Here is a 15,027-nt window from a genome sequence, read left to right on the forward strand (position 1 = left end):
AATATCACATAAAATAAAACATATTTAACATATAGACCAAGGAGTATATGAAACAACTCATAAATAACAAGTTATTGAGAAGAATGGACTCATTTGCATTAATAGGAAACAAAAGGAACAATTACAACCTGAGCCTTGGTGTTGTGCAAGTCCCTCCCAGGGTCCATCAAGAGTTCTCCTTTACTTTGACAAAGCTCACCCACTTCCAAATAGAACAAGCAAAGATGACAATCTCTCCTCACAAGCTTCTAAATGGGAGTCCTAATTCCTGCAGCATCCACCCTTAGAAATGTTTAGCTTTCAACCTCCCCTCCTTCTGGCCCAATGCCTGTATTTATAGTGCTCAAGAGGAAGTTAATCAGGTCCACCATCAATGGGATAATCCCCTCTTTGGATGGGATAGCTCCTCTCTTGATGGGATAAGTTCCTCTTTGGTAGGGATACATGAACCATCTGGAGGCGCTCAATACACGTCGAACAACCTTCTAGAATGCTCTAGAAATGACCACAAGTAACTTTTTAAAGATGAAACTTGCGCATTTTGACCTTTACAGGGGTACACACCTGTCCCTTTACATACAGAGCGTACAAGTACGCAGCTTTTGTGAACATTAGGTGCGTATACGCAGGTAAGGCCGAGAGAATCTGCGTACCCAGAGATAAACACATTTACAAAGACTTTCTCTCTTTTTGGAGTTTGACATGGAGAGCAGAGGCATAAGACTTGCCCAGGAGGTTAGCATAGCTGTTGATAGAGCCATACTAACTGTACATAGCCATGGTGACATTTTTTAGTGTAACAACTAGTCATCTCAAAAGAAAAAACTATGGAGGTGAGGAAGAGAAACATCCTTACTAGCATTTGAAACAAATAGGAGCCATCACCATCCACCACCATAAATGTGTCAATGTTGACATGGTTACCCCTTGGTTTGTGCAAGAAATCACAAGGCTAATTGAAGGTCTAAAGGATTTTTAATGACTTTCATAAGGTGAATGAAAATAATATGCAAAAGGACATATCACTAGTATGCTTCTCAAATCAAGTCAAGCAGCATAAATGGGTCAAATGCACATAAAGAAAGTTACATGGGATATGTTTCAAAAGTGGCTTTATAGTGGCACTTGCAGAGTTTTCATGGCATACAAAACTTGTGATTGGAGGTAATTTGATGTCATAGTAGAATTGAAACAAAGACTTTCTGAATGTGGTCACAAATGTTCTATGTGCTTGGATAGTTTGTTCTGAAGTACAAAATGATAATGTCCATATCAAACCAAAAATGAAAGGTCTACAGGATACACTTATATTACAGAAAAACGAATTCTTTAGTACACAAGTCAAAGTTGATAGAAAATCCCAAGGGAATAAAAAAAACATTAGATTGGAAATGGTGTATATAAAGGCAAGTGACCTATCAAGCACCTTAAAAGAAATAAGGTGAAAACACCTGAAATTTCACTTGAATCGGTATAAAGGGATGCTATTAATGTGTTCTAGGCTACTTTTAGTGATAGAATGGAAATATTGCTCTCTTGAAGCTTGAATTTTGGTGTGATATGCTGTAATGAAGCAGGAAATTGCAGCAAAGCCTTTCTGCAACAAAGAATTCTTGGATCGGATGCAAACTCAAGCTTCCTTAGGGATATCAAAAGACTATCTAAACTGTGAAGCTAGTACTTTGTACCTATTTCAGATTTTGTGGGAGCAAGGTTAGACACTTCTATTTGTATTCTTCAAAATGGCCACTTAGGTTTTATATATATATATACTTCTGTATCAACCACTTAAAGGAGTAAGGGTTGACTTGTTTGAGCCAACCTACAAGTTGTATTGAAACATATTTTATTGAGGACCAATTTATAATGTGTTTTGAAACAAATATTCTAAATGGATCTGTCCCACGTCATTGCAACAATTAGGTGTTGACCTTTGTTTTGGGTGGTTTATAGATATGACAAGTAGAGCTAAAGCCTGTTTGGGAGTATTGTTGGAATATTTGTATGTTGAGCATTCACCTTAGAAGATTTTCCCCACATAGGCGGACACTTGGATGTCTCATGTACATGACAAGAATAGTTGTTCCACCTCTTGAAAGTTAGATGTGTCCACTCTGAAGCCCCTGTGGTCATTTTGTAGGAGTGTTTGGGATCATTCTTGATAGGATTGCAAGAGAAGACCCACCACTAAGGGTGGACAGTTTACTTTGGAGCCCATTCTTTTACTTTGGATGACGCCTAGGGAGTTTATTGGCTAATTTGTAGAGGAGAAGTACCTTTAAAGGGCCTTTGAAGGCTGGATGTTGCACCAAAACCTTTTTCCCCTCATTTGTTGGAGATGGGTCACTTTTTTGGGCCTACTACCTCTCGTGTAAGCATGGGTACATATGAACACTTCACAATATTTTTCACCATTATTGTAAGCCCAAGGTCATGTTACCCCTCTTTCAGTAAGGGTACTCCAAAAAAATTTGGACACACCATATAAGCCCAAAGAATGTGCCTTATAGCCTTGTAAAGTCATGTGGGTGTGTGTTATTTTGTGAAAGTGACTCTAAGATCACCATTGGTGTGGATGTTGATGGCTACTTTCAATTTTGTTTTATTCATTGTATGTATAGATCTATGGCATTGTTGACTTCCCCTTGGTGAGCAGTAACTCTTGACCTTGATGGGTATCATTGCAATATTTCTTTTCAAATTTATTTTAATTTCCAAAAAAGTATTTTATGAAATTTATTTAGGAAAAGCACATAGTAATTCTTGCAAGAATTTGAGTGATTTAAATTTTAAAATCAATAATTGCAAATTTTGTAGACAAATTCTATTGTAAAACTCAACTCCTGGTTTGAAGCAACACCAACACTACAACACATAAACATGTTCAACTTTTAGAGGCCCCAAATGAAAATGACTATATTCATTATAGGTACAACCTATCTTATTCAAAACTAATTATTGATGACCTTTGGGGTGGCTTGTTATGAGATGGAGTTTCTGATGGTATTATTGGAATTTTGGTTGTTCCTCTTGTCTTCTTGTCTTCCAATGCTTTGTTAAATATAGGGTTCCTTTCACTCAAGACTCCAACACTAGGGATAGGTGCACCTCTTCCAAGCTACTACATGTTGAATAAGATTTACATCAATGAAATATAGAGTTGTTGCTTGGAAAGAGTTATTGATTTATGAAATCTTATGTTAATGCCATGAACCTTGTAACAAATATTCATAGTGCTCAATCAATTTGCTTCAGCCAAGAATCTGCCTAACCAAATGCTAATGGATTCCTCTCACCTTCCAGATAATACGAAATAATATTTTAATGTTTTCCTTGAAGTATAGGTATAATAAATATCCATATTACAGATTATGATAAAAAATAAGGCCCTACTAGTGCCTAACTTAAGAAGGCTTCACGAAGACCTATATTGTCTCACAGAAGGTGAAAAATCATTGGAATTCTTAGAATAATGAGTTTGAACAATAGATGGTGATAAGTGTCCTCAGTCAACCTAAAATCTTTAATTTGAAATGTTACAGATGGAAGGGCCTTTATTTTAATCAACCTATGCCATTAATAATTTCTCAAATCAAATATATGCAGACTTGGTTCATAAGTACCTAAGCTTTGTATTCATGGCTTGCAGGACACTCACAAATTTTGCATGCCCATTCTCCACAAAGCATGTAATTTGATTTCTAAAATATGCTTGAAATTAATAGCATACCTTGGTCCTAGACACACAAATTGGGAGTAATATTTATAAAAAAAATATAATAAATTATTCTATTTAGACATGATATCTACCAATCGAAGATCATGGCTATTCAAACCACAAGAAAAAAATAATGCCCTTTTCCAATGCTATTGGCCACTTTATCTAGTGACTAATTAGAAAACTTCCAAAAATTTGGCTTATTTCTACATTTGGAACTATTACCTTAACAGGTATTCTAACATTATAAATTATGGTTTAAACTTGAATTATGTCAGTTTTGACTGAAAGCAATTTACAATAAGGAAAAACTATGATATACTTACAGTTTCATTGGTTCGTATGTTTCCACCCTATGACTCTTGCCAAGTTGTTGAAGTTGGTAACATGCGCTCTACTCCAAGTTTATTCCCAAATCTTTGGCATCTAATATCCTCATATTCCTTGTTAGATTTTTCTTCATGGCCAGGCTTTGCATCTCTAACAACATGGGCACCGTCAAAATAAGATGTGTAACCAGTATCTTGTTTAGTATTCCAGTTCCCAAACTTCAGAACATGTGTTGGATGTTGTTGTAAACAAATATAAGAAAAACAACCTAAAATTGTTAATATATAAAAACAGAGACAACAAAACATCCATAGATATCAAAGTTCACAAAAGAGAGGGGAACTATAAAATCCCTTGCCTTCACCTTTTGGGTACCATTGTTCTTTGTTTGTTGTAATCCTTCATGTTCCATGATGTACTTATTTTATCTATCAAGTATATATGCAACAATTCTCAACAAAAAATAAGAGAGGGAGATCTTTTATGTGACAAAAGAATACTTCAAACGATGTCAGTGGGACTAGGAGGACAACAAATGACAAGAACAATAAGGAGTGCCTAGAGCATCTATCAACCAGTTCTAAAATATAAGAAGAATGAAAGAAGAGTATATAATAAAATATAAAAGGAAAGGAACCCAAAAGAGTATCCCTAGGAAGTGGAATTGATAATAGATAATACTTGAGAGAGAAAATCCTCTAGTTCATGACTAGTCCTCTCAGAAGAAGATACTATGGAGGTGAGGAAGACAAACATCCTTACTAGCATTTGAAACAAAGAGGAGCCATCATCATCTCCCACCATAAATTTGTCAATGTTGACAAGGTTACCCCTTGGTTTGTGCAAGAAATCACAGGGCTAATTGAATGTCTAAAGGATTTTTAATGACTTTCATAAGGCAAATGAAAAAAATATGCAAAAGGGCATATGATTGTTATGGTTCTCAATTCAAGTCAAGAAGCATGAATGGGTTAAATGTGCATAAATAAATTTACATGGTTTGTGTTTCAAAAGTGACTTTGGAGCAACGCATGTATATTTCATGGCAGACAAAACTTATAATTGAAGGTAGTTTGAAACCTTGATGCCATAGCAGAATTCAAACAAAGACTTGCTAAATGTGGTCGAAAATGTTATGTGTGCTTGGATCATTTGTTCCAAAGTAGAGAATGATAATGACCAAGCCAAGAATGAAAGGTCTACAAGATACTCTTATATTACAGAAAAAAGGCATTCTTCAGCACACAAGTCAAAGTTTGAAAAAAAAACCGAAAGGAATTAAAAAACATTAGATTGGAAATGGTGTATATAAAGGTGAGTGACCTATCAAGCACCTGAAAAGAAATAATGATTAAACACCTGAAATTTCACAGTGTTAACAGAATGGAACTATGGTTGTCAAAATAGGACAAACTTCTCCAAGCATTGATCCACTCTCAGTTGTTAAAGCAAAATTGTTCCTTGCAAGTCTAAGGTTTGATGAGGCTGCAATCGATTTCAAAGAAAACACTCCTTCCCATACTAACTTGACTGTCTTAGGTTTTAGTTTTTGAATTGAATGAAATATCTCACATCTCTCATTATAGATTCATCGAATGGATTTAGATGGTTGTGCTGTAGGAAACATCAAATCTTCCGCACAGTCACCAAATGTGCAGGATAATGGTGAGATGTTCTTGGTCTTCGGCTTCATGATGCATCTATGAAAATCCAATCTGCCATTATGTATAAATTTCTTAGTGAATGAAGATGAGACAATGGTGAAAGAACTACTACAATTAGTGGATCTACATGAACTCTATTCATAGGAAAAGGCTGTTGAGGAATCCATAGAGGAAGACTAGTTTTTCTAGCTGATTTCTTCTAGCCATGCCCTATCTCCTGATCCCTTCTGTTCTTATTTCTCTAATATTTTTATTTCTATCAGTGATGTTTGATGATCAATGTTTGTCACTGTCCTCTATTTTTTCATGGGTTCTCAGTCAACAAAATTGGCTTGCTATGAGGGAAACCTTTTCAACATGAAAGAATAATTGAGTCTCCTTCGACATGCAAAAAGGAAAGCATCTTTCACTGCACCTTTAGCTATGAATTCTAGTTTTGACCATCAGACTCTTCATATGTGAATTTATCATCCTTCTCTACAGAGAAAAGGATCACCTCTGAGCAGGTCAACACAATGCTTACACAATTCTTCCTCTGATAAACGATATTTTCTGTATCTTAGTGGTGCTCCTTTGTTTTCTGCTAGGGGTTCCTTTAATGAGGGAAATTATGCCACCTATTTAACCAACTGCCATTCTGACTGATATATTTATGCCCTTCAAATCTGGAGCTACGGATTGTATGCCTTGAAACTCTACTCATAAAAAATGAAATCCAAAACTTTAGCAGCTTTAAAAGTGAGAATTAGAGCCTCTTTGTCTCAAGGGTGGAGTCCACTCAAAACACCATCCACATTCATCTGCTCCAAATATGAAGGAATTAGGGGACTTGGATTCTAAACTATTGTCCTGTAGCCACCTTGATGCGAGTGAACTTATCCATAATGATCTTCTGCCCAGTGACATCTTGGGAAACAAAGCACACTCCCACAACATTCTCCTTCAAGTCCCTGCTCGAGCAAGCATTAACAAGTAAAACTACTAGACCTTTTTCCTCCTCTGAGCCATGTCTTTTCAGCTTAATTTGAACATTTTGCTTTTCACCTCCTTGCAAAGCAAAATGTAGCATCGTTCTCAGCTGAAGTTTCCTCAATGATATTGATTAGAGGCTCCCACAGGACCTCTTCCACTGACAACCCTATAAGTTTAACAACTTTTCTATTCCATCCATTTACTACTCCATAAGCATCGACTACCAATATTGGAGTCTTTTTTGTTTCAATCAGTCCCACCATCTCATTTTTCACTGCATTTAATTCATCCATTTCATGAAGTATCAAATCAGTGAGTTACCTATTTATCAAGATATTTTTTTTACTATCATCAGTTTCTTTACAGGAACCTCACAGTATTAACTACAATGAATGGATGGCATCCATCTCAACATCCTCCCAAGGAAAACTCCTCATTTTTTACATTTCAAGGAATGCATCAAATGAAGATCATGGATGCATTTTCTTACCATCGTCTCTATCTTGCAGGTCATGTTTGGCTCCTCCCCATTTGATTTCTTTTGCAGTATGGTATCTGAACCAAAACAAAATTCTTTTGAATTAATTCTCACCGCAGAACTTCTATAAACTGCATTACCTAATGATCCCGCTCTGGGATAGCCTACATAAACAAGACTATCTATGCTCAAACTTGTGGAATCCATGTGATTTTCAGACAGCCATGCAACAATATCTTGGATCTGAGCCTCAGTAGGAGTTACCCCTGGAAGCCAAAAGTTTTCTTCATAGAAAAGGGCAACACCATTGCATCTGAAAAGATCCATGATGTTGGGCTTCTGAGTGACAATTCCCAAGGGTGTGTCGCAAAGCAGCATGTTGTAGACCAATGCTTTAGTGCATAGAATTAACTTTTCTCTAATTTGAGCAGTCAATTCAACTTCCTTTTTTAGCTGAATTCCAAAAACTTGAATTAAGAACTCGTAGGCATACCTCAAAAGAAATGGAACATAGTGTGGACTAGTGTGATGACAAACCACCAGTCCCCAAAGCCTTCTTCCTTTCTGTTGCATCTGCCCCTCGCTACCTCCATCCAATTCCTTCTCATTGATTATTATAGCCATTACTAGAGATGTTATAGAACCCATGTTGGCCATGTATTGAGCATGGAAATCATGAGGTGTTATCAATGTAGATCCACAAAAACTTAGGTCTGTAGGAAATATCTTGTCCTAAATCACTGTTACAGGTTGTATATAGCAATCACAAATCATTCCTACTCTGTTCCTCATAAAAAAAATCTTGAAACCTGAAGGACATCAGTTGCAGAGTAGTGAAGACCCAAATAAGGTTCTAAATCATATCTTCTTATCTCGGATATCACCTCACCATAATCATCATCATGAAATTTATAAGACATAACATGGTCATAGCCTATAAGGTCATACACCTATTGTACATTCATGTCACACAATAGCCAAATATTTCCACCAGGGATCGATTTCCAACCATGATGTTGCCCTTTGCAGCAAGATTATACGATTGTAATGCTCTCATTATAGAGGTGGAAACATATGAAGTCCTAATAGGCTTAAAATATGTCACCAACACCAGATCAATTATATGGAGTATAGCATAGAAGGGCTTACCGGAACTCTTTGAATGTACCAAAATAGGATTTAGAAGATTGAGTTCTTAAAACTTGGCAGCCTTCTACAATGCCATGGTGCTTGAAGGAGTGAACAAGGTCCTTGCATCACTGCTAATACAAAGAATTTTTTGGTCCTCCATGCTGGGAACTACATGAGCTGACACTTGAAACATATTCGGAGGATTTTCACTGTAAGCAATCACTTCAATAGTCTTTTCATTCACTGCCGCGCGCCTAACTGGATGAATAAGCTTTCTCCTTTGTATTTGTTATAGATATGCACTAACTACAACTGATGGAACAATCTCTAAATCTTGGTTATCTATTATGGAGTCACAAATTTCAACACATTGAATTTTAGGCTAGGCATCCCAACTTTAAGAAGTTTAAGAACTTGCCTCAATCCCTCATCTCCCACATCTGAATTATCATTTTTCTTTGTGTCATATCTAAGTCTTTTGTAGCTTTAAGTGATAATGAAAAGGAAGCATCCACATATTGTCCATTCCACTGCAAGTAGACCACCTGCTCCTTGTATTTCTAATTTTTGTTAAGAAAATTTGAAACATAGGAATGCCTCGAGCTCCTGCAGCCTTAAGCAACAACAAAATTTGCCCATATAAATCATTTTTAACAAAAAATTACATGGGATAACACGACCAAACGCGTGAGAGATATGGCACCAACGAGACATGTAGAGTAAGAAAGCATGGCTTTGGGTTCACAATGCTAGCCTTCTTCGCCTCCTCGAGAATAGATCTAAAATCTAGCAGGCGTGTTAGGCCAAAAGTGGCATCGACACTCGATCCTTCCAAATGTGTCCTTCCTTCTCCTTCTTCCTCATGGAAAGACCTTTCAAATGGAGGGAAGTAAACCATTTTGATGTTTGGATAAAAATTTCAAATGGAGGGAAATAAACCATTTTAATATTTGAAAGAAACAAATCCATGAAACCTTAATGAAAATTAAATGAAATGCTCTTCTGTTTATCAAGGGAATTAAATAAAAGGTTGAGTCTACCAAAAGATTATTTTGTTAGACATTTGAAAAACAAACATATAAATATTAATTTTTCTTGATACTTATTAGATAAACAGATGTTCATGATTTTTTTCTAGAATAAAGATTTAATGACAAACAAAATGTTAGAGCTGCACAAGTTCAATGTCCAATGAGGCTCTAGATCTCCTAGGGCAAATATAAAGAGATAAGCCCAATCTAAAGAGAGATATATAAACTAGAAAGGATACCAACTTTAATTCTCAGCAAAGCTTCAATGCACCTTCTAGAACTTTAGTTCTCCTTGCCATTTTTCATGGAAATCGTGGTTGTTGTTGCTCAAGACTTTCTGTTAGAGGGGAAGGTAGAGCTGCAAGGTAACATGCGTGTTAATATGCCCTAGAATTATTAGAGGGTGTTTAATATGAAATTATGTCTCTTCTTCATTGATTACACATACAAATGATTATTTTTACATCTTTATATAAAATTAAGGATCATTTTATAGTTTATTTAATAAATAAAAGGTTGAGTCTTTTCTTTTGTTTAATGGGAGGTATTTTTTATTATAAATAATTATTAATTTATGAAAAAAATTAGGTTTTTGTGTCACTAAATATCAATTGAGGGGGATTTTGGTTGATTTATCAAAAGTGAATTATGGTGATATTAAAACAAGTTTTGTGTGGTTAAAAAGTGAAGAAAAGTACTAATGTTATGGTAATGATCAATCATTATTTCCAATTAAATGTTTGGTTTAATAAGGATAATTCAATGGTGAGAGAGCTTTGGTAGTGGTGGCACATAACAAAATATCCAAGGGTGAGAGAGCATTGGAAACGTTATAAAAGGACAAGAGACTATTAAATAAAAGTAATATTATTAAACATAAAACAATATGAAAGAAAATTTATTAAGTGTCAGCAGATGAAGAAGATAATTGAGCTTGGGCTACTTGGTATTGAAGTTCTTTTGCTTCAATTTCAAAGAGACCAGTTACTAGAAATTTTTCTCCATCAGATCTGTATTGGGAAGTTTCTTTCCATATTTGAGTAGGTTCATATGCATTGGTGAAATTTTCCACGACCTTTTGCTGATATTTAGATTTTTGATTTTGTGGGAAATTTGTAGCTCAATGACCTTTCTTCTTACATATATAATAGTCAAAATTCTTTGAAGGAATATTCCTTCATTTAAATAACAATTTCTCCCTGGTTGATATGATGTTTAATAGAGGGAGTCAGCATGGGAAAGGTAATACTTTGGCTCTCACATGTTTTAGAAAATTGATATCTCTTGATATCTCTTTGTCCATAAACATTAACGGTGGAAAAATAGCATAGCTTCTAGAGCTAAGTTTTTTCCAACTTAGTTATATCTTGAACCACAAATTAGTGTTTACATCATGGATACGATATAAATTGGGTGGCTTGTAGGGTAGTATTGCCTTAAAATAAGAAGGATAGACATCAAAATAAGCTTTGTGTGGTCAAGTGAAGTAGTAATGTCATAAGATAAATGATCATTTCCAATGAAATTTTTATTTTAGTAAGGATAACTAATTTATGGAGATTTTCCATGATTTTCAATAGAGGGAGTCAACATGGGAAAGGTGGTAGTTTAGCTCCCACATGATATAGAAATTAATCTCTTTGTCTATAAACATTAGAAGTAGAAAAAAATCCTAGGCTATAGAGCTAATCTTGTTCCAAATTAGTTATATCTTGAACCACAAATTGTTGTTGACCTCATGGATATGATAGAAATTTGGTGGCTTGTAGGGTAGTCTCAACATGAAGTAATGTTGTGACTTATTATCTAGTCATATATTTTAATCCTAGACTAAATTAGTCATTTAATTTAGTCACTTTTAGTTTAGTCACTTATTAGCTAGTCGTATATTTTATTCCTATACTAAATTAGTCATTTTTAGTTTGGTCACTTAAAATTGCTCAAATTTAGTAGTAATTTACTTGAAATAATTGTGGTGACTAATGTTTTTAGTCACCTAGTGTTTTGGAGAATTTGGTATCTACGGATAAATACTGATTCCCTAGATAAGTAGCTATATCTAGAACAACAGTTTAAAGTGTTTTAGAATTTTCCTATAAGAAATAGATAAGATGAGAAGATAGAAGACCTAATTGTAGTTCTGCTTTCCTCTCATCTCCCTTGTATTGATCTTGTCGCTCTTTCCCATACTTAATCCGCTTGAGAAGTACCTTGTAAACACAATATAAAACAAAGAACCGATCAAAGCATACGATCTATTGAATATAAGTGAAAGGAATTAGATACAATTCACACATATAAGCATTATGAAACAATACAAACATATGGTGAAAATGTTCAAACACTTTATTAGATAGAAGAAGGAATTACAACCATTGGTGTCTAATTCAAAGCCATTCCTCCAGCTTGGATCCCATCCACATCACATCAAAAGCATGACAAACTTGTAGCATTACAATACTTGCTTCAAAGCCAAATATCATAGCAGCATTATCTCCTTACAATTCAACATAATCCAGCCCCTGATCACTTAGATGAGTGGTCAATTTATAGGAAGATGAAGGAGGTTTTGTCATAAATGGTGGCATTGAATGGACTTCCATACTTAGAATTAGTTCCGTGGAGGAAGGGATGAGAGGATAGGATGCACCTTAACTCATTCCTCATCCATTTTCGAGCTCATAGGAGTTGATAAGTGAGGGAACCTTCTAGATGACTCAAAAAGATAAGAATATTCCCCAAACCCTATGTGAATTTTACTCATTCTCGCCCAGCGTGGGTGAAAGGAAGCATAAGTTCTCTGCAGAGCACACTGGTAGTGGACTCAATTGCTTTGCAGCGCACCTTCATAAGGGCTTACCTGCACTAGTCCCTCTAGAGGCTATTTCTGGATGTCTTCAAGTCATGAGACTTTTTGGGAAGGAGGCATTCAAAGGGGTGACTTGTTTAGGGCATGAAGCAACTGAAATTAGGGTTTGATGAGCCCTAAAACACTGATCTGGATGTTGGGATTTGATGTTCCCAAATGGATCTATAACACTTAGTCATTAATTTCGTCATTTTCTACTAGTGTTTTCAATATACAAATATATAAATTTACATCAGGAGCCTTAAAATCTCTCTAGTTTTTATAATTACAAATTTGAGTCTATGTTTGAGATTCACATACTATTTTACTTTGAAAATTTCTACTTGATCCTAGGCTTAGGTTTCTTATAAATAGATATCAACAAAGTAAAAGGATAATAGGCTTCTATGGTATAACCTTTCCCAATGAAAAATATTTAAGATATTCCACTCAATAGACACTATATACATGGGTAGATTTTACATAGAATGCATAACATGCACTTTTATAAGACGAATTGGCCTATATATTTTCTATTCCATGTTTCCTAATTTTTTTAACATTAATCTAAGAGAACATTAGAATAATTATTTTTTCATACAATAACCCACACATTCCTACCTTACAAAGGATTTAATTTATTTCTTACTATACTCTAACAACATACCCACAATTTATACACATATTGTTAAGATTATGTTTGGCTCCATATTAATATTACATGGATTTTTTTCTCTAATTCTTGGTTAACCTGGTTGTAACGTCATTGCCTAGAATATAGTGTAGAACTTTCACTAAACCATAGTTTATAATAAGTACTCCCATAAACAATATTTACAATAACTTTATTTTCCCATCCCCCTGAAAACTATAAGAGAAGCTCACTAGTTAGTACATGCATACTTCCATAGATATTCAACTATACTCTCGATTAAATATTTCCATACTAAAATAGAGCATACATTTTCCCTCAAAACATAGTCATTTTTTTGTCTTACTAATATAGTCTACCATGGAAATAATATGGGAAAAGGGATGTTCCTTGCGGCCAATGATTTGAACTCATAGAAACACCCCTCGACCTTAAGCTTCTTCCTTCCTCCCTATTTTCTTGACAACATTCAATTATTTTCGGTTAACTATATTTATCATTTTCCTTCCTAGTATATTTTAATAGTGTCCTACTTTTAAGGTCTACCTGCCTTTCTTTTTGACTTAGGATTTATCAAAATACAAAAAATATTTCCTTTTTTCCTTCTTTAAGCATGCACTCCTCTCTAGCAATGATTATCCTTAGTGTAACAACTATCTCCATCTATTATTTTCCCTATCTCCCCACCCAACATAACATCTCTCTCTAGTTATGTTTTCTCATGGTGGCAGTGATTCCCACTATAGATTTTGGAGAATTTTGGAAGGTTACAACTGTGACCTCTATCACATTCCTCTTTTCTATACACCACCTTGACTTAACCAATTAATAGTTTCATGGACAATGAAAAATCGAAAAATGCTCACATGTTTTTTCCCATATCATTTCCAAGATTAAAGAAACATTTATTTATCATAAAACTTATCTACATAGGTTTATTAGGTAATTTAACTGTGAGTTAAATTAATTACAGTTAATCATCAATCCATGTTCATATACTTTCTAAGTACACTTACACAATATATGTGAGGACATAACTTTCAACTGAAGGAGTTGTTGTTAGGATAAAATGCCCAGTAAGACCCAAGGATGAGTGTCATCGACCAAATTTTCAACTTCAGCATGGTCTCCATCCTGCTTCTGAGCATTAGTAGTAGCCATGATAGTGGAGCATAGTTTTTTCCCTCTTTAATCAAGCTTCGTCCCAAACCTGGATTTTAGGCACTGGTAGACATGCGTACGGGAAGATGTAGTGAGCAATAATAGGTTACTTTCTAGGCAAAAAATGGGCATCACCAGAAATTGTACACTGCACAGATCTAACGAGTAAAAACAATGACACAAGTCTAGCCTATGGTCAAGAACATTTCACATCCCCCATGATGCACACACGATAGTGCCTGGAGTTCATATGGAGTATGCCACATGTCTATAGCATGAGCCTCTTGCATGACCTCGTGGCTAAAATTTTATGGCTTCCAACTAACACAAAATTTCAACAGCTATCCATGCCTTAATTAGCTAGGGACCACTAACATGTCACATCGACATCCCTTTCCCACCGCATATACCACCCAATGACATGTGGACTGTCATTTCCCCCTACTCCACATCTTCCCTATACACTGAGTCATTCTCCACGTTTGCAGTCTCATCTCCTTTTTTCCATTCACCACCCTCCATGGAGTGTTATCACTTCTACTCTATGCATCACGCAACATCAAAATAACCGTGACAAAGATGCCATCGCACGCGATCGAATAATGGAGATATTTTATCGTCAAGTGATTGCAAGGTTTTTGCATAGGAAGATGTGTAGTGGATAACTAACCCAAGTGTCATGGAGCTAGAACAACTCCTCATCACTTTTACTCCATCTCTATGGTTACGAGCTCAAATATGCAAAATCATGACACATGGCTGTCAAAAAGAGTCAAATCCCTGTTCCATAGTCAAACCCCTATCTCATTCGCCCAAAACAACAGGATTTGCATGATTTCAAGCTGCTTGAAGTTTGAGTGCATAAGAAATGTTGTTGAGTACAAAGAACTTGTGTTGGGCTTACAAAGAACATTTAGCCTCAGCTCAGTCACACTCAAAGCAATACTACACCTCGCAAATAATGTTGATTCTTTCAAGCACACAAAAATTGATGAAGGTAAGCACGAGGAGCCCCTGAAAACTGAAGTTGAGGGCAACAAAG

General features: G+C 35.4%; 1 pseudogene; it reads right to left on the reverse strand.

The window, feature by feature from the left end:
- Positions 1-6,444: 6,444 nt before the first annotated feature.
- The window catches only part of LOC149191006 (phytochrome pseudogene), a 36,585-nt pseudogene continuing 28,002 nt past the window's right edge, over positions 6,445-15,027 (reverse strand).

The sequence above is a fragment of the Pinus tabuliformis genome, chromosome 3_1, assembly GCF_031772625.1.
Source record: "Pinus tabuliformis cultivar Carrire ecotype Pingquan chromosome 3_1, CPIR1, whole genome shotgun sequence".
Classification (NCBI taxonomy): domain Eukaryota; kingdom Viridiplantae; phylum Streptophyta; class Pinopsida; order Pinales; family Pinaceae; genus Pinus; species Pinus tabuliformis.